This window comes from Heptranchias perlo, chromosome 5 (assembly GCF_035084215.1).
Source record: "Heptranchias perlo isolate sHepPer1 chromosome 5, sHepPer1.hap1, whole genome shotgun sequence".
In the NCBI taxonomy this organism is placed as follows: Eukaryota; Metazoa; Chordata; class Chondrichthyes; order Hexanchiformes; family Hexanchidae; genus Heptranchias; species Heptranchias perlo.
This window is the reverse complement of record NC_090329.1, coordinates 102,032,448-102,053,959: the sequence shown is the minus strand read 5'-3', so window position 1 is coordinate 102,053,959 and position 21,512 is coordinate 102,032,448.

The window sequence follows — 21,512 nt, the reverse complement described above, 5'->3', positions numbered from 1 at the left end:
TTTCCTAATTTAGTCATATCACCTTAATCATTTCATTTTTTTTGGTGCTGCTTTGAATCTACGGCAACTTTTTTTTTGTATACCTTGGTCCACAAACTATAATTGTTTGGCAACACTAGGGACTATTTTGCATCTCTGAGTAAGTGCTAATAACATGAAATAGTGTTTAACAGATGTCAGTCACCAAATGTACTGTTCTTCATGTGCAGCAAGCCTAGCCAATGAGTTGACCGGCAATTGTGGAGTATATCACAGTTAACCCTTTCTGCTTTTCTCAGTTGACTTTAGAAGGTTTTTTTTTATATTTGTTCTCGGAAAGTAGGCAATGCTGGCAAGGCCACATTTATTGCCCATCTCTAATTGCCCTGAAAAGGTGGTGATGAGCCATCTTCTTGAACCGCTGCAGTCCTTGGGCTGGTGGCGCTTCTATGATGCTGTTAGGCAGGGAATTCCAGGACACCGACCCAATGTCAATGAAGGTATTGGGCTCGATTTTACCGTCGGGTTTCCTGTGGGTTTCCAGCGGGGGGGCCCGGAAAATCCCGATATCCAGTCACGTGACCGGATCGCGCCACGATCCCGCCCACTTCCGGGTTCCCCGATGACGTGCGGGGGTGCGTGCGTGGCCCCCGCTGGTGGGAATCCCGCAGGCAATTAAAGCCAGCGGGATGCCACTTGAGGTTATTTATTTCGCTTGTTCAGGTCATTAACTGACCTGATTAAGGGACTGTGTGATTTTGGGGAAACATGGGACTGCTTCACACACTGGGGGAAACAGTCCAAGTTGAACTGGACGTGTTGCAGCCGTCAGCCTGTGGCAGCTGCAAAGGTCCATTTGACAGGTTGGGGGGGGGGGAGACCCTCACCCATTGCAGGAGGCCGCTCTGTCACTTGGGACAAAGTGTGGCCTCCACCACCCCCCTCCTGACGGTCAAAGTCACCAACCTGCACACTCACCCCGGGATCCGGAGACATGTGCCTACCTTGCGGACCCCCTCAGATGTACATATTGCGGATGAGGGCCGCCGTAGCTGCAGTCATGACCTCCTCGGAGGGCGCACAACATCGCCAGCCTCGCCATCCACGCCGTCCACCTCTGACACGTGGAGCTCCACAACAGAGTGCTGTGACACATCCACCTGTACAGCAGGAGGGAGGGCTACCGCAGAGAGAGACGCGTCGCAGAGGGCACTACCCTCGCCACAGGGTCCACAGACCGAGGCGCAGCTCCCCGGACCTCTCCGAGCAGCAGTGCACACGGAGGCGCAGATTCACTCGACATGTAGTCGTGGAGATCTGCAGGCTCTTTCATGCCGAGCTGCTCCTGGCTGGCCCCAGCACCACCTGCTTACCTGTCGCTGCCAAAGTCACCACTGCCCTCCACAACTTCTCCTCCGCATCCTTCCAGGGTGCTGCCGGGTACACCGCCGATGTCTCTCAGTCGTCTGCGCGGAGGAGCCCTGCAAATACACCTGCACCTACTCTGCAGTAACACAATGGGTGGCATCAGTGGTGGGTCCTCATAGTGATACCCAGGAGCGGGCATTATTGGACACAACAGACAGGATTCGCGGAGACATGGCAGTGGCGGTGCCAATATAATGTGTGATGTTTGTTGCTCTGAAATTCAATATAGGTAACACCCATGGCAAACCCTCAGACACCCTTGTGCATCCCCTTCATGCTCACGACACATTTGCCTTACGCTGCCTACTGCACATATGCGATGCATGCCCTGTGGCTGCAGCACAGGTGGTGGCAGGTTGAGTGAGGCTGGCCGTGAGGGAGATGCACGAGAGAGTGAGTATGGGATAGAGCCATGAGATTATGAGGATTGGGTTGCGTGTTAGTGGCGGGGTGAGTATTGGCGAGGTGAGTAGGTGCAGGTAAGATGAGGATGGGGTTTGAGTGGGTATGAGGGGTGATGTGACAGAGTAGTGTTGGCGGTGCCGAAGGAGATGTGGGGTGGGGGCAGTGTTGTGGCAGACGGAGTGTAGGGGAAATACTACGTGTTCTCACTGTGGCTGACCTACTGCGGTCATTGGAGCGCCTCCTGCACTGTATGCAGGTGGGCGATATGTTGGTGGTGCAGGTGACCCCCTCTGCCACCTCGAGCCAGGCCTTCTTGGTGGCAGAGGCAGGCCGCTTCCTCCCGCCCGCCGGGTGGAAGATCTCTGTCCTCCCCCTCCTCCTCACCCCATCTGATGATACCTGGGGTGAGGCATCATTAAACTGGGAGCAGCCTTCCCCCTGGGCTGCTCCATGCTGTAATTTGTTCCATTGGTTGCAGCATCTGTCAGTGGAGGACTGCCCCTTTAACTAGAGAGCCTCCAGATGACCGATCGTACTGCGCATGCGCAGCCCGCCCGACGCGCAGACAAGCAGCGCGGACCCCGGAGAAGCAGGTAAGTGGATTGCCTGCTACGATCGCGCGGGCAACCCACTAATTTCACCGGGCGCGGAGGCCACGCACCCGAAACCCAACCCGCCGGAAACCCGCAGGCCTGCTAAAATCAGGCCCATTATGTCCAACTCAAAATGGTGTTTGACGTGGTGGGGAACTTGTTACCTGTCACTTGTTAGCCCTAGCCTGGATGGTGTTCCTATGATGGTGCTGCTCTTTTCCTTATTGATGATAGAGGTAGCAGGAATGGGAAGTATGGTTGAAGTAAGCTTGGCGAGGTGCTGCACTACATCCTGTAGATAGTATGTACTGAAACTACAGTGCACCGGTGAATGGGGGGTGAGTATTGAGTTAGAGAAAAGGATGCTGATCAATCAATTGCTTTGTCTTGGATGGTGTCGAGCGTCATGAACGTTGTTGCAGCTGCAACTACCTCGGCAAATGGAAAGTGCTCCATTGTACTGCTGATTTATAGAGGTGGAGAGGCATTGAGGGGTCAAGAGGTGAGCCACACTTCACAGAGTACCCAGCCTCTGTCCTGCTCTTGCAGCCACCGTGTTGATATGGCTGGTCCAGATAAGCTTCTGCTCAATGATGATGCCCCCGCTGGATATTAATGGTGGGAGACTCAGCGATGGTGGTGCTGATGAAGGTCAGTGGGAGGTGGTTGGGCCTTCCCTGGATGGAGGTAGTCACTGCCTGGTATTTATATGGTACAAAAGTTACATGCCATTTGTCAGTCCAAGCCTGAATGATGCCCAGGTCGTGCTGTGGGCTGGAATGAGCTGCTCAGCTTGGAGAGTTGTGAATGGAACTGAACACTGTAAAATCATCAGTGAACAGTCCAATTGCTTATTGCAGAGGGATGATTGATGAAGCAGCTGACAATTGTTGAGCTAAAGACAACACCCTGAGGGTATCCGGGAGCGAGATCCTGGAGCTGCAATGATTAGCTTTAGATGACTATAATCATCTTCCATTGCGTCAGGTATAACTGCAGCCACTGGTGGTAGGGGGCCAGTTAGTTAATGTCAAGAGTGTATTACCTAGGCTGAAGGGGCTGCTGAATGACAAATACAAAACCTGTTTGATTATTCACTCCATCCAAATCTGGTAATGGGAAGAAGTTCAGGCTGTGCTGAATGATGTCACAGATCTCCATTATACACAAACAAACTTACATCGTCGACAAATTATGGAAACTCATCATTAAATTAGTCATTACTTTTTCACATTAACCTGTTTTCCTAGGGCTCCTTGGCACCATAATCAGTCAAACACTGCCTTGATGTTGAAGGCAGCTTCTGCCACCTCTCCTCTGGCATTCAACATTTGTATAGATCAAGGCTGTGACAAGGTCAGGAGCTGAGTCATTCTGACAGAACCCGAACTGAGCATTGGTGAGCAGGTTATTGGTGAGTAGATGTGACTTGTTGGCACTACTGATTATTTGTTCTATCACTTTGCTGATGATTTGGAGGAGGCTGATAGGGCGATAATTTGCCAGGCTAGATTTGGCCTACGTTTTGTGGGTAGGACTTACCTGGTCAATTTTCCACATTATCAGATAGATGCCAGTGTCAGAGCACGATCTTCATAAATCTTGTTTGGCAATTTTTGTGCATGTATGTCTGGGGTAAGAGAAGAGCTAGAAAAGCCATGTGGATTTTTGGTGTCATGACTTCACACCAAAGAGCATTTTGAAGAAATCTGTATCACTTCTTATGGAAATAGATTTGTCAAAACATTTTTCACAAGATGTGCCACTTTGATCTCCAAATCCAGCATTATCTAGTACACGTATATATGAAACATAGGAACATAGGAATTGCTGGACATCTTGTTCGCCTTCTAACATCCTGGTAGTCGCAAGATACAACGATAATGGATTTGGTGACTAATCGTAGCAATATCGCTATTGAATAAGATATTAAGCAGAGTCCTCTATATTAGCTGTATATGACTGCCTGATGTGTGATCTTGTTTCTTTTAGATACTGAAGCTGAGTCATAAATCAAAGACCCGGCAACACAAAGTGCTATGATTAAAATGTACTAACTCGGATCCTGTCTGCTGCCATACAAGGTCATACTGCCAAAAAGGAACACGGTCCATCTAGCCAGATATATCAACTCACAAATCAGATTATTGTGGAATTCAAGCTTTACAGAAGGGAACATGAGCCTTAGCAAACACTGCATAGAAAGTCGGAATAGTAGGATGTTAATTCAAATCCACTAGAGAGATTTGCAATACATGGGAAAATAATATGTGAGACCTGCTGACGTCTGTTGTCTTTTCGCCCACATTTATTTCAACAGCTTTGAGAGGTTTTTTTTCTCCGAGTTATGATAGATGTTGCCACCCACCTTACTTCTTCCTGCTTGTGCTTCATACAAAACATCTTTGTTATTTCATATAATCAGATTCAGAGGCCCTGTTACAGCTGCGTCTTTAAGAACATTCTAACAGTGTGGATCCTGCACTTCCCAGGCTTCCAGGAACTAAAAATAACCACATGAAAATCTCTGTGAACTGTCCGAGGAGCAGACACATTTGATCCTAACAAAACAGTGGAGCACAGTATTTCCTCCATCAAAGCGTGTGATTTCAAGAGTGCAGTTGTGACTTTTTGCAATAATCTTGAAGGGAATCAGTATTTATTTCTGGGAAGACTCATAAGTATTCCAAAAACAAGTGTCTTTTGGATCCACATGCCTTTTAACTCCCAAGCACAATAGCCCTTTCACACATCTGCAGTGGCTTGCCAAGATTTCTACACTAGTATTGGCGCTCATTCTTTCTTTGATTTTCTACTTCACATCTGTAGCATAGGGTCAACGACCAAGATCCAAGATCCGATCATACTTACACAAATTGTAACCCAATTTATTCTTCCAGTCATCATTCGTTCCTGCTTCTAGCTCTACTGGTTGGCAATGACTTTATTAAAGCTTCTGTGAAGATATTTGGTGCCCTACAGCTTAAATATAATCATTTCAGTTTCATCCTGTTTATCCATTTGATATTTTCTACATTCCAGTCACTTTTTCCAGTCGGCTGCTGTTAAATGTGCTTGATGAAGCAACTGCTCTATTTTTCTGCAGGGCACGCTTCAGTCTCAGCCATAATCTCTACTGAGTTTGCCCTGAGTATCTTCACCTCTCTTGATCTATACAGTACCAAAAGTCCATAAAACATCAATTTAAATCAAGTAAGTTTTGTGGGCTGACAGAGACATTTTGCAGAGGATCTGTCCTGTAGCACAATGTGTTCAGGTTGAGTTCTATAGGTTAACTACATTTGAACTAGCTAATCAGTCTATTCAGGATGACCTGTGAAAGTTGAACAGCACATTTATAGGGGGATGTGAGGGTTAGCGCACGCATTTAGGATAAGATGCAGGAATTGATGAGGCAGATTTGAATCCGCCTTGAAGAAGCGCTTTTACCAATTTTTTCTGCAGACTAAACAAAGAGTTTTGTAGGAGTTCCATTCTATGGAAAGAGCAGTGCATGGAAAAGCTGTGTGACCTGATAGCGCTTTTCAAGCTGTCTCCAGTACAGCTGCAGATTTGTATCTGATTCACAGTGGAATAATTCAAGTAAATGATACAGAATTTTCACAATGACCCCTTATGAGTAGAAACTTATCTCTAGAGACATATTTTAGAATAATGGGGAATCAGTATCAGCCTTATGTAAATGTATAATATCTCATGTTTTCTCCACATGATACAGTAGTGGATCTTTGGAATAAATTCTTGGAAAAACTAGTTAATTCTGGGTTAATTGATATATGTTACAAGAAACTGGATCAAAAGCTCTTGAAAAAGGATTGCGGTTTATAAGTTATATTAATAATGGATTCACACAGGTGTTAGGAAGGATAAAGATGGTGGTGAGGAAGGTGGAGACATGATTGAGATATTCATGTACAACCTACTCCTGTTAATTTAAAATAGTTTGTGCACAATTATCAATTAACAATTATCAAGTAACAATTCAAATTATCCAGTAACATGAATTAAGCAACTTAATTAAGACACCTACCTTTTTTGTGCTCACAAAAATTTCCATAAACCAACTCAGCAAATATTTTGTTTATATAATACATATACAGTAATTTATGTATCTTTAAAGAAGTTTCAAACCCCACTTTTGTCCAGTTATCATTCTGACTCAGAGTGATACATATTGTGAAGTCAAGTGATGTGATCCTCCAAAGAAGGAAGAAGGAGTCAATAGTATCATCAAACTAGTTTTGAAGCTGGAGTTTGAAGGGTTTCCATTGTATTATTTGACGGGTCAGTTCACAGACTTATCAAGGGTGAATTATGGGTGTAACATTATTTTTTTTTATTAGTAACAAGTAAAATGAATCATACATTAAGATTCCCAATGAATGAGTTTAATTTGTGCTCCTCCTGGCCCCCACTAAGGAGTGTATTTTACTTGGAGGGCCTTCGCTGCCTTCAGACCAGGTGTCACCGAGCCGGCTGACCGCAGCTCAGGATGGGGTTAAATTGCCATCAGTTTCTTATTGATGTCATAGAACCTCGATTGACATTTATGCACGAGGCTCCCGCCTAAGTCCAGTGGCTTCCTCACCTGCCACTAAAATCAGCGGCATTAAAATTGGACATTGGTGAAATGGAGCGGGAAATGGAGCCGCTCCATTTTAACTGCTCGCCAACTCCATTCCTGCTGAGTGGGGAGAGTTAAAATTCCCCCTCAAGTGGCTATTCTTCAAGCGTGAGTCTAGATAGTGATTGAAGACATCATGGCCAGCCCTGATTCTGTCCTTACCCAATGTCCACTGTCCAGCAGACATGACTGAATTGTAATCAGAAAAGGTAAATAAAACTATACATGGAACATAACTACCCTTTTTGCTTCAGAATACATTTTGTACTCTTCTGAAGACAACAGATTAAACAGAATATAAAATCACTCTTTAAATTTCTATTGCTTTATCTCCAGCATGGTTAATTTACTTTCCTTGCAGTGATCTACTTAGAAATGATTTCCTAAACCACCCTGTATGTACAGTGATATGTAAAGAGTTCACTCTATGCTGGTAAACAATTGCATGAATTTAGGTTATGGACAGTCAAACCTAACGATGCATGGCTTGAAATATAAAAGTGATAGAAATATTTATACAAAAATAAAGGAACTAGATGAGTTTAATGTGCTCACTTCCTGGCATTACTGCCACAGCTCGCTTGAAATTCTTACATCTCTTAAGTACATGAAAAAGACTATTTGATCCAACAATCTGCTCTTTTCTAATGACCATGTACAATTTGCTCTATCAGGGACTATATCCAACCTATTTAATTTCCTACCAGCTTTCTCCCTATTACCCAAAGGTAATTAATGAAAACTTCAGAGTTTCTAACTTTACAAGCTTCATTATTCATCATTTATTCTCCATGGCATTTCATTTAATTTTCATTGCCTCAGCAGCTCAGGAACCATTGTGTTCCATCTCCACCTATACTCATTCATATAACCTTCAATCCAGTCCCTAACCAGATATTTATCCAAAGCATTTTTAAATGTGGTGATCAACACAGCATTAACTGCTTTTACTAGGAATCTGTTCCACACATCAAGTTCTAGTATTTAGTCTTGATCATGGCATGCTAACTTTAACCCTATGTCATGTAGTTTGGTGTTCATAATCCAAGTTGCATAACTACTTAAGGCTATATTATTTAGGCCTTTTAAAGACCTGGATCATATTGCCACAACCCAACTTTTCACTAATGAAAAAAATTCAGCTCTGTGAGTGGGTCTTCATAATTCTGAGTCCCAAATCAGCTTCACTACTGTCGCAAAAACACTTTCCAAAATATCAATGTCCTTATAAGATGTAAAAAAAATCATGAAAATCCTGAAGGTTTCTAAAAATGACCTGTTCTACATGGTGACTACCGCTTTATACCCAGAACAGTGTCCTAGATACATTGTACCTTTTACAATCTTTTTTTGGCCAACTCGCTTTTGTTTCTACCCTTGGACAGTTGCAATTTGCACTGTGGGATCATTTCTGGTTGCTACCCTTGGGCTGTGCCCTACTGGGGGTGGGGGGGAGGAGTCCATATTTCTGTGCAGTCCGTTGTGTTCACATCTGCATTAATCAATCCATGCTGAACAGTCTGAAAAAAAACAGGAATTTAACTAGGCAGAGGTGACAAATAGCTTTACCCTAGTGTGGTTCCTAAACACAGCATAAATCATTGACACTTGCCCGGGAACTTGTGATAACTGAACTCAGTGGCTCTAAAAGCACCTACCAGGGAAAAAAAGACTAGACATACGAATACTTGAACAGTGATGATTGCTATAGAAGTACTGTTTTGGGGCCAGCTTGTGATACTGTGAGAATTTAAACAACCCAGTTTAAAGGTTAAAAATGTTTGACTTTCACATAGTGGCATTGTTCCAGCTTTATAACCCACACTGTGAGGAACATGAAAAGCTGACCGGTTTCTTTGGTAAGATAAGCAGATAAAAGATTCAGTTTCAAAACTGAACTCACAAATATGTGAAAACAGAGACAATGACAATAAATATCTATATGTCCTGTATGTGGTAATGTTTACACATAAGGTTCACAGCTTAGTATTCACTGAAGAGCAAACAAATACGGCCAGTCTGAGCATTTAGCTTTAAATTTCATTCATTGGAGATGGAGAATTATGAAGATAAAATTTCCAAATCAATTAGAAATGTACATGTCACTCCATAAGAGTGCGGAAAATGTGAGCATTTTTGTGAATGGTACTTTGGTTCCTCTGCCACAAGGTGATTTCCACTTTCTCACAACGCTATTGTTAATCATGCCAAAGTCAACTATTTCTGAATCCTAAATATTTAGCATTCTATGTATTTTCATTCCTCTAAGTGCAATACAGTGGTAGTCAAACTTAACCCATGGCTACTTGTGGCTCATATCCTTCTGGTTATTTTGAGATACACTGTTCCATGTGTCTCTGGATTTCCACCCACAGCCCACCAACTGAGCTGTTAAAAAGACAGGAAGAAAGGATTTATGGCAAAGGTTAGTGGGCAAACCTGGTCTAAAGGATGTTCTAGCTTTAGGAGAGCCAGGTAATTAGAGCTGTTATTAAAGGAGTATATTTTACATCAAGGAGGTTGTGCCTATTTGCAGAAAAATCTGTTTACCGTGACTTCCTCAACAGAATAGGAAAATCTAAACAATTGATTTGCTGCTAACAAGTTCTGCAAATTTCTCAACTATAATTTGCATGATCCATTTTGCCAAAGAAGTCAATCATTCTGAAAGTGCAACTTCCTTGACAGTCCAGCTTAACAGGGCACAGACATACTGTTGCAAAAACTAGAAGGTGCAACATCCTTGACAGAAAATACGGTAAGTCTTTGCGGTGAATAATGTTTGGCAAGAGAGGCCAAATGTTAATACTGCAAATTCATTTTATCACTACTGAAATGCATTAATTATCTTTTTGCAGTAGTAATCTTTGAAGGTCTTGACTTCAGTTAAATTCAGTTCAGACTGAGAAGAGAAGCTTTGATTAGACCAGTGCATATGTGGTCGAGGATAACTGAAAATAATATTCCACTTTTAAAGCGTTATTTCTTTATCTTTTCAAATCCGTACGTAAATGGAAAGTATGTACAAGTTATAATATGTTTGATAAATAGATTTTCGAAGTTAAACATAACAGGTGTGAATCTGCTCATCTTCCATAATTTCAGTAGAAGAGCTATGGAATCCACAGAAAATTGGCACAAGCCCCATTTATGCCATTTATCCTCAACCACATATGCACTGGTATAACTAAAGCTTCTCGTCTCAGTCTGAACTGAATTTAACTGAAGTCAAGATCTTCAAAGATCACTACTGCAAAAAGATAATTAATGCATTTCAGTCATGATAAAATGAATTTGCAGTATTAACATCTTCTCCCAAAGTTACAATGAAGGAGAGGGAGAATCCCCATGGAAGTTTGCCCCCCAAAATGACTAGGGAACTGAGTGGACAGTGAGTTAAACAATGGTCTTTCATTTGTATGACCTGGAATCCAGCTCAGGCTATGACTTGGATCTACAACACCAAATTGTTACTAAACTGGCAGTCTCACTCAGATAAACAACAGGATGGCTGGTGTGGGAAGTAGAATAAATGTCACCATAGATACAGTGGCAGAGATGCTGTACTGAGGTCAGGCTGAGGCATATTGTTGGAGCAGAGCAGAGGGTACTTTATCTTACTTCTAACCCAGACTACATCATCAGGGAGCACTCGATACTGACACCAGTTCCTAAAATTGAAAAACTTGCCATTTCTCATCAATAATAATTAACACAAAAAGAAATCACTCGAAAAAAAGATAGAAGTAAGAAAGAGAAAAAATAACGTAAGTGAATTTCTCTGCTGTTTTCAGACCATTAGTGATTCATAATTGGCGCAGGAAACTTTTCAGGCAGGAAAATCAGGCAAAAGATGTTTCCGCCCAGATTTCCACCATTAAAATGCTTTTCCCAAGTTTCTTTGTGTTTTTGACCCATCCCGCGATCCGTTTGTCGAGTCCCTACTGACCTTATTTGCATATGTCAAAATGAGGGCCAGTGACGCAGCAGCTCTTTGTTTCCTGGTTTCATGGAGGAAAGGAGCGAATCCCAGGTGTCCTGGACCTATTTATCCTCAACCAACAAGAAATCTCTCTCCTCCTCCTCCTGCTCCTCCTCATCATCATCATCATCATCATCTTTCTGTTTCCCTTCCCTTCGTTGCTGCAGTGGATCTGTAGGAAATTAGGTTAGAAGGCAGAAATGGGTGTCCATTAATCCCTCAGGATTAAGAAGACAGAGAAGGGGGTGGGAGCTTGTGTCTGTGTGGTGCTTTACAGGCATGCCAAGGCATAGGTGTTCAGTCACTAACATGGCGCCGGCATTATGCCGCCGACCTCACCATCTCCCACAGCAAGAGCTGTCTGCCTCCTCAGTTATAAAAGCATAGAACTAGGTTAGATGCAAGGAGATACTTCTTTTCCCAGATAGTCAGTGACCTCTAAAATAAGTTGCTGGTACATGTAGTGGGTGCGGATTCATTGCAAGTATTCAATAGAGAGCTGGATGAGTACCTGAGAGTGGCCAACATATCGACATACAGTAGGTAGGTCAGTTATTGGGGGTTGAGTCACGCAATCCTTTTGTTGGAGACTGGATAATGAAGTTGATTACCACACTATCATCTGAGGCCTCGATCAAGCCAGACTGATCAGGTGAAATTTTCCTCTATCTCTATTGGCTGTAAGGGTCCTATGTGTTGCTTGAGACGTCTCAGTATGGTTCCTAATAGCTGAATCCCCACAGCAAAAGAAACTACCTACTATCCAGCGCAAACTGACACTGAAGGCTATAAATTACTGTTGACGATATCAACAGATGAGTGCTTAATCCGTCAGTATGATGATCCTCTGCTCACTATTTTAATAGTGGTATAAACCCATCGAAAATAAACAGGTTACTACCACCATTGAAATAGAGAGGAATGACGTACAAAGGAGTTATGTGTTTACCTGCTAATAATGCTCACAGCAATACCAGCCTTAAATTGGGAAACTCCCTCAGAGGTGTCATAAGAATAGCTAGTATGCAAAGTGAAAACAAAATGCAACAGTCAGAGGCTGGGGTAACCGTGGAGAACCAGCATCTCCAGACCAGAATATTTTGAATCCTCTGCACTAACCATTTTTTAAGATTTCACCTCGGCTCTTCTAGGCTCAAGAATTATTTCATAATAAAGCTAAGATATTAGGAACGACTACCACTGTGATATCGATAAATGAAGTGTAACGTACCTAATGGAAAAGAACCAAACAATTCCAAAATATTACTCCTGTTCTACTTTTTCTCCATTCTCTTTTTGCTCCCTTTCATCTTTGTTTTCCCTTTTCCTACTTGCCTCTGGCACCGCTAACTTAGCTAGGATTTTCAGAACTGAAACCATATATTATTTAAAATCTGTCTTCTCTGTGATTGATGTCAAATTAGAACAAGGATTATTGAAATTGGAGCTCATTGTGTCAGCAGAGTGACAGATCATTCAACAACTTACACTTATGTAGAACCTTTAACATAGTAAACATCCCAAGGTATTTCACAAAAGAGCAAGCAGGAATTGAGAGAAGGTCAAGGAGGTGACCAAAAACGTGGCTGATGAGCTAGTTTTTGAGAAGGCTTTTGAAGGTAGGAAGAGAAAAATGCAGAGGATTCTCAAAATCTTCCCCTTTGTTCTTTTGGTGATGATTTGAAATTTATGCCCTCTAGTTGCTGACTGATCAATCAGTGGAAATAGTTTTATACCAATTACCTTATTAAACTATTCAGAATTTTGAGCACGTTTGTCAGATTTCCTTATGAAAAGAGCCCCATTTTCTCTGGTTTCCCTTCATAACTAAAGCTTGCCTTTTCTGGTATCGTCTTAGCAAAGTCCTTCTCTCTGTGGTCTTGACACCCTTCTAAAGTAGAATGCCCAAAACTGGGCACGATACTCCAACTACAGCCTAACCAATGATTTGTATTTGTTTAGCATTATTGCTTTGCTTTAGTACTCTATGCCCCTGATTATAAAACTTATGTGTGCTGCTATTACAGCTTTATCATCTTTAAAGATTTGTGTATCTGAATCCCAGTTAACTATGCTCCCTATTTTTGTCTCAACTGCAACTTTTGATATTGTGCCCCCATACCCAAGTCCAGGCCATTTATATATATTGAGAAGAGCAATGGTTCGAACACTGAACCATGGAAGACACTACTGCTACATCCCTTCTGGGCATAAAAACATCCATTTACCACAAAGGCGTGAATGAGGGAATTCTGGGTTGGTAACACTTTATGACTTTGAGCAGCCAACAGTGTCTTCTAGGACAGAAGGTACCTAGTCTATCAGTATTTGCAGAGGGTCCTTGGGAGTCTGTTAATATTTGCACAGGGTCTCATACAGAAAAGGTTGAAAATCATTAATCTAGGAAAACAATACCATAGTGTGAGGCTGGAGTGGAGTGCGGGGTTGAGAGGATGCGCATGCTATGAGCAGGGAAGCAAGTCTGGAGGTGGTGACAGAGGCCAGTTAGTATGAGGCCAAAGGGAGCTTTAAATATAAGGTTGAGGATTCTGAAGTCAATAAGCTGGTAAAGAGGGAGCAAGTGAAAGTTGTCAAGAACGGAGCAATAGGCGAGTGGGTCGTAGCATGAGGTGTGGGCAGTGGAATTTGGGACAAATTGTATTTTGCGCAGTGTGAAGTCTGGGAGGTTAGGAACATAGGAACAGGAGTAGGCCATTCAGCCCCTCGTGCCTGCTCCGCCATTTGATAAGATCATGGCTGATCTGTGATCTAACTCCATATACCTGCCTTTGGCCCATATCCCTTAATACCTTTGGTTGCCAAAAAGCTATCTATCTCACATTTAAATTTAGCAATTGAGCTAGCATCAATTGCCGTTTGCGGAAGAGAGTTCGAAACTTCTACCACCCTTTGTGTGTAGAAATGTTTTCTAATCTCACTCCTGAAAGGTCTGGCTCTAATTTTTAGACTGTGTCCCCTACTCCTAGAATCCCCAACCAGTGGAAATAGTTTCTCTCTATCCACCCAATCCGTTCCCCTTAATATCTTATAAACTTCGATCAGATCACCCCTTAACCTTCAAAACTCCAGAGAATACAACCCCAATTTGTGTAATCTCTCCTCGTAACTTAATCCTTGAAGTCCGGGTATCATTCTAGTAAACCTACGCTGCACTCCCTCCAAGGCCAATATGTCCTTCCGAAGGTGTGGTGCCCAGAACTGCTCACAGTACTCCAGGTGTGGTCTAACCAGGGTTTTGTATAGCTGCAGCATAACTTCTGCCCCCTTGTACTCCAGTCCTCTAGATATAAAGGCCAGCATTCCATTAGCCGCCTTGATTATTTTCTGCACCTGTTCATGACACTTCAATGATCTATGTACCTGAACCCCTAAGTCCCTTTGGACATCCACTGTTTTTAACTTTTTACCATTTAGAAAGTACTCTGTTCTATCCTTTTTTGATCCAAAGTGGATGACCTCACATTTGTCTACATTGAATTGCATCTGCCACAGTTTTGCCCATTCACCTAATTTATCAATATCGCTTTGTAATTTTATGTTTTCATCTACACTGCTTACAATGCCACCAATCTTTGTGTCATCGGCAAACTTAGACATGAGACTTTCTATGCCTTCATCTAAGTCGTTAATAAATATTGTAAATAATTGAGGCCCCAAGACAGATCCCTGCGGGACTCCACTAGTCACATCCTGCCAATGTGAATACCTTCCCATTATCCCTACTCTGTGTCGCCTTTTGCTCAGCCAATTTCCTAACCAAGTCCGTAATTTTCCCTCGATTCCATGGGCTTCTATCTTAGCTAACAGTCTCTTATGTGGGACCTTATCAAATGCCTTCTGGAAGTCCATATAAATAACATCCATTGACATTCCCCTGTTCACTACTTTAGTCACCTCTTCAAAAAATTCAATCAGGTTTGTCAGGCACAACCTCCTTTCACAAATCCATGCTGGCTCTCTCTGATTAACTGAAAATTCTCGAGGTGTTCAGTCACCCTATCCTTAATTATAGACTCCAGCAATTTCCCCACAACAGATGTTAGGCTAACTGGTCTGTAATTCCCTGGTTTCCCCCTCTGTCCTTTCCTAAAAAGCGGAGTGACATGTGCAATTTTCCAATCTAGAGGGACAGTTCCTGAATCTAGGTTGGAGAGGAAGGTAATGCAAAAGGGAAGTCGGAAGATGACAAAGGCATGAATGAGGGTTTTAGCATCTGTGAGGTTATGAGGAAGGTGGGCGATATTTCAGTGGTAGAATTACACAGTCTTGATAAAATTCTGATCATAATTTCTGGGCGACTCAAGGAATTTATAAACCACACAAAGGAATTTGCCAAAATGATTATTTCATCAGCAGTGCACAGCCGGTTAAGACACATTAATGGGACAGACTACATGGAACTTTGCTCTGCATCTTGGCGTGGTATGTGTGACCTGGAAGATCTTCATGCCAACACTGGATGCATTAAATTGAAAAGTGTTCTATTTCCCAATAATGCCATCCCTCATCTTGTTTTGCAAAATATGTTCCACCAAAACAATACATTGCTAATAGATTTGTAATATAGTTTGTTATGAGAGTTTATATAATAACAGTGTTATAAAAAATATTTGTAACAGTTTTTCCTAATAGGTATGTCAAACAAAGAATTTGCAATAATCACTGCTTGCGATAACCAGGTTCAGCTACATATCTGATGAACTCACGGTGCCGTCAATAAAAAAATTACTCTGGTTACCACAGTGGGAAGCCATAAAGGATGAATCCATTAAAATCAGCTATTAGATTTTAGCATAGTATGGACCATTTACCTTGTATTAAATGTGTGCAAAATTCTGCAAAGACTATTATCAACAGAAAATGTTCTAACTAGCATTAGTTCTAACTTCTGCAGCTATCGATCTGCACAATCAAATCTTCAACTCCACCTTTGATGCTCTTATCCTCAGTGAAACCCTTACTCTCTCCCACCTGGTACGGCCCCCATCTTTGCTCCCTTAAGTCCAAGGGACGCAGACTTGAACGTATACGACGCTCAACAGGTTTACCATTAATCATATGATCTGGCTGGACCACATCAAGAACTAATGGGCCCTGTTCTCCTCTGCCAAAATTACTCACTACTCCAGGATCATCCTGGACTGCAAAGGTAACCCCCTGGTTTTTAGTTTCTCCACTACCAACCATCTCCTTAAACTCCTCTCCCCTGCCCCCTCCACCCTCACTTCCAACAACAAGTACGAGGTGCTCACGGACTTCTTTGTCATTAAGATTGAGACCATCTGTTCAGCTGACTCTGCTGGTTCCCCCGTTCCCCTTGCCCAGCAAGCAAAACCTTCCCCCAGGCTCACCCGCCACCAACCCCCCCCCCACCCCGCCCATCTCTAATCCCACATCTTTCTCTAGTTTCTCTCGTGGCCTCTCTGAACTCATCTTGTATATATGAGACCCACCTCCTGCTCTCTCAACCTTATTCCCACTAAACTGCTGACAACTTCCCTTCCTGGTCCCTATACTAGCTGATATTGTAAACTTTTTTTTTCACTTAAGGTACTGTCCCCTCCCTTTCAAATCTGCCTTCATCACCTACTCCTCAAAAAGCCGACCATTGACTCCTTTGTCCATCCACAACTTCTCTAAATTCCTTGAATATGTTGTCGCCCCGCAAACTCATCTTTCCCGCAACAAATGTTATAGCCAAGGTGAATTTTTCCCGTGTTTGAACCTCTCCAATCAGGCTGCTGCCCATGCCACCGCACTGAAATGGCCCTAATTAAATTCACAAATGATGTTCTCTGTGACTGTGGTAAACTATCTCTCCTCATCCATCTCGACCTGTCTGCAGCCTTTGACATAGTCAACCACACCTCCTCCAACGCCTCTCATCTGTCGTCCAGCAGAGTGGGACTGCTCCTGCCACTCCCCTATCCAATCATAGCCAGTGAATCTCCTGCCTTCCGCACCAATTACCTTTGCAGTCCCCCAAGGATCTATCTTTGTCCACCTCCTATTCCCCATCTACATGCTGCTCCTTGGCAACATCATCTGAAGACATGACATCAGGTTCAACATGTGCACTGATGACACCCAGCTCTATCTCACTAGCACCTCTCTCGACCCCTCCACTGTCTCTATGTTGTCAGACTGCTTGTCCAACATCCAGTCCTGGAGGAGCCACAATTTCCTCCAATTAAACATTGGGAAGACAGGAGCCATTGTCTTCAGCCCTGCCACAAACTCTGTTCCCTTGCCTCTGATTCCATCCCCCTCCCTGGCCACTGTCTCAAGCTGCTCGCAATCTCGAGGTACTATTTGACCCTGAGCGGAACTTCCGACCCCATATCGTCTCCATCACAAAGACCACCCACTTCCAACTTTGTGATATCGCCCATCTCCGCCCCTGCTGCTGAAACCCTCATTCAGTTTTTGTTATTTCAGACTTGACTATTCCAATGCTCTCCTGGCTGGCCTCCATCTTCTACCCTACATAAACTTGAGCTCATCCAAAACTTGCTGCCTGTATCTTAACCTGCAACAAGTCCCATTTATCCATCATCCATGTGCTTGCTGACCTACATTGGCTCCCGGTCCACGAATGCCTCAATTTTAAAATTCTCATCCTCGTGTTTAAATCCCCCCATGGCTTCAATCCTCCCTTTCTCTGTAACCTCCTTCTGCCCTACAACCTTCTAAAAACTCTGCGTTCCTCCACCTCTGGCCTCTTACGCATCCCCCACTCCCTTCACCCCACCATTGGCGGCCGTGACTTCAGCCGGCTAGGCCCTAAGCCCTGGAATTCCCTCCCCATACGTCTCCGCCTCTCTCTCCTCCTTTAAGACCCCCCTTAAAACCTACCTCTTTGAGTCACCTGTACTAATAGCTGCTTCTTTGGTTCGGTATCAAGTTTTGTCTGAGACGTTAAAATCGCTATATAAATGCAAGTTGTTGTTGTTGTAGCTTTAGCAAAACAGTAGGAATCCTTTTTGGAAAAAATTCACCCTGGCTATGACATTTTTAATGCTGAGGGCTTCTTGGGAAAGTGTGTGAATATTTTATGGTGTTGTCAAGTTGTTCCAGTTATTATACTAAATAAGTTCTTGTTTAAGTTGTTTAAGTTGTTGCTAAAACAAGAAAGGAAATTTCAACATCTGATAGTTTTCACCTGCTTCGTCAAGCTGTTGTATTAGCCTCTCTGCTAGAAAGCTATGGAAATGCTTTAGTGGTCTCTTGTGGCAGAGGACAGATACTACAACACTGCAATTTATCACTCAACAGAAACACAAATGCCTGATCTAAGCGCAACTCTAATCCAAGTATACAATTCCAATGGAACAAACCACTTTCCATTCACTTCTATTACATAGAATTCTCCATCCAAGCATAAGACTTCAATACAAGACCTCATCCAAGCCCAGTGCTCCACAATTAATATCTGGCTTTCAAACCACAATGCACTCAAATTCAAACTTACACCAAAAAACAGAAGGTCACTCACTTTTATGTGAAAGGTAGGCTTTAATGAATTTTTATTTTGTTTAACAGCATGTGGTATGCAAATTTGCTAATCTATTTTTAGAAACCTTTATATTTTTTGGCAAACTAACTACACATGGATCAAGAGTCAACATTTAAATCGATATATTTTTTAAATTTATTCTCGAGATATGAGCGTTGCTAGCAAGGCCGACATTTATTGCTCATCTCTAGTTGCCCTTGATATGGAGCCTTCTTCTTGAATTGCTGCAGTCCATGTGGTATAGGTACTCCCATAATGCTGTTAGGTAGGGGGTTTCAGGATTTTGACTCAGCGATGATGAAGGAACGATGATATATGTCCAAGTCAGAATGTGAGTGACTTGGAGGTGATGGTGTTCCCATCTAAGTGATGGAACTCACAGATTTGGGAGGTGCTATTGAAGAAGCCTTGGTGAGTTGCTGCAGTGCATCCTATGGAAAATACACACTGCAGCCACGTTGTGCCGATAGTGGAGAGAATGGATGTTCAAGGCGGTGGATGGGCTGCCGATCAAGCAGGACATCGCTGCAGGAGTTCTTCAGGGCAGTGCCCTAGGCCCAACGATCTTCAGCTGCTTTATCAATTATCTTCCCTTCATTATATGGTAGAAGTGGGGATGTTTGCTAATGATTGCACAATGTTCAGCTCCATTCGCAACTCCTCAGATAATGAAGCAGTCCATGCCCGCATGCAGCAAGACCTGGACAACATTCAGGCTTGGGCTGATAAATGGCAGGTGACATTCATGCCACACAAGTGCCAGGCAATGACCATCTCTAACGACAGTCCAGTCACCTGCCCTTGACTTTCAACGGCATCATCATTGGCGAATCCGCCACCCTCAACATCGTCGGAGTCACCATTGACCAGAAACTTAACTGGACCAGCTACATAAATGCCGTGGTTACTAGAGCAGGTCAGAGGCTGGGTATTCTGCGGCGAATTACTCACCTTCTGACTCCCCAAAGCCTTTCCACCACCCACAAGACACAAGTCAGGAGTGTGATGGAATACTCTCCACTTGCCTGGATGAGTGCAGTTGCAACAACACTCAAGAAGCTCAACACCATCCAGGACAAAGCAGCCTGCTTGATCGGGAGCCCATCCACCACCTTAAACATCCACTCCCTCTACCACCGGCGCACCGTAGCTGCAGTGTGTACCATCCACAGGATGCACTGCAGCAACTCACCAAGGCTTCTTCGACAGCACCTCCCGAACCCACAACCTCTACCACCTAGAAGGACAAGGGCAACAGGCACATGGGAACACCAGCACCTGCACGTTCCCCTCCAAGTCACACACCATCCTGACTTGGAAATATATCGCCGTTCCTTCATCGTCGCTGGGTCAAAATCCTGGAACTCCCTACCTATCTGCACTGCTAGAGTACCTTCACCACACAGACTGCAGCGGTTCAAGAAGGCGGCTCATCACCACCTTCTCAAGGGAAACTAGGAATGGGTAATAAATGCTGGCCTAGCTAGCAAAATCCATATCCCAAGAATGAATGAAAAATATATATTTATGCAGTCCAGTTATTTACTCACCTCTTTGCATCCTGTATGGATATAATACATCGGTAATTTCTGGAGTTTTCGTTTGTGATGCCTAAATTGGCTTGTTATCTTACATGAAACAACTCAAAAAAAGTTTGGTTATCAGCAGAAATTAAATAAAGCATGGTTAAACCTATTTAACTGTCAGCTCACTCTAAAGTTAACAAGGACTAAATAGTTACTAACAGCTACTTTATTTCACTACATCTGTGTAATCAAGGATAACCCAACTATTAACATAATCATCACAAACTTAACTTTGAAATTATAGCAATTATCTAGATCTGATTTAACATAACTCAGTCATATTCGATTTTGAGGATTACAATATGTGTCTTCAGCCTGCACCATGGATCTTCAGCAAATAGCCTGTAGTTTTCTTCTCGGCCCTTCAGCAGTCTTGTGTTTCTCTTTTCCAGTTAACGTTGGGCATATTCTTCAACACACTCACATTCTAAACATTCTTCTGTCAACAAACTTCTATTTACAGACTTCCTCCTTCAAACTCCTCTTGCCTTCCTTCCGCAACCAAAAGCACAAATCTTCCTTTTACATACTTCAATTTATCAAGATAAAAGCCTTACTTCAGACAATTCAATCCATCAATCACTCCTCCACAAAGTTGGAGTTTTCACTCGAGCACATTTACAAATAACTTTTATCCCTGCAAGGTTTTTAACTTCTCCATTAAATGAAAGTTATCACTTTCCATGTTATATTACTAAAACTGCCTCTACTAAAATGTGATAAATGTCTAAAAGAATCTCCTTGTTTCTTGGAGAGCAAGGAAAAGTATTTGGGGGAGGATTAAAAGTGCCAATAATTTCAAACCAATTTAAACAAATAAACCCAGTATATTATTTGGTTGACAGTGCACAAGCCTCATTTCAAACAAATTAGACTCGATAGGACTAGGATTTTATCACTGGTGAATTACATAGAAATTACATGGAAACAGGTTATTCAGCCCAACCAGTCTGTGTTGATATTTCTCCTACACACAAATCCCATGTGCCTACCCTGTTCCCATATTCCTTTACCCTCCTTTCCTTCAACCACCTTATTTAACCTATTCTTAAATGTCGACACAGTCTCTGCTTCAATCACTAACTTCAGTTGGGAATTTCACAGCCTTACAACCCAGTGTGTAAAAGTACCAGTTTCCAACATGATCATTATTTTACATGTTAAACACCCTCAAAATATTTTCAAGAATGTGCGATGAGAAAAATGTTGCATTGCATGATGGCAGAGAGCAGTGCAAACCATGCATAAAGGAACCATTCATTCTCTATTATCAAAAACAAAAATAGAAAATGCTAGAAACACTCAGCAGGTCAGGCAGCATCTGTGCAGACAACAGACACGTTAACGTTTCAGGTTT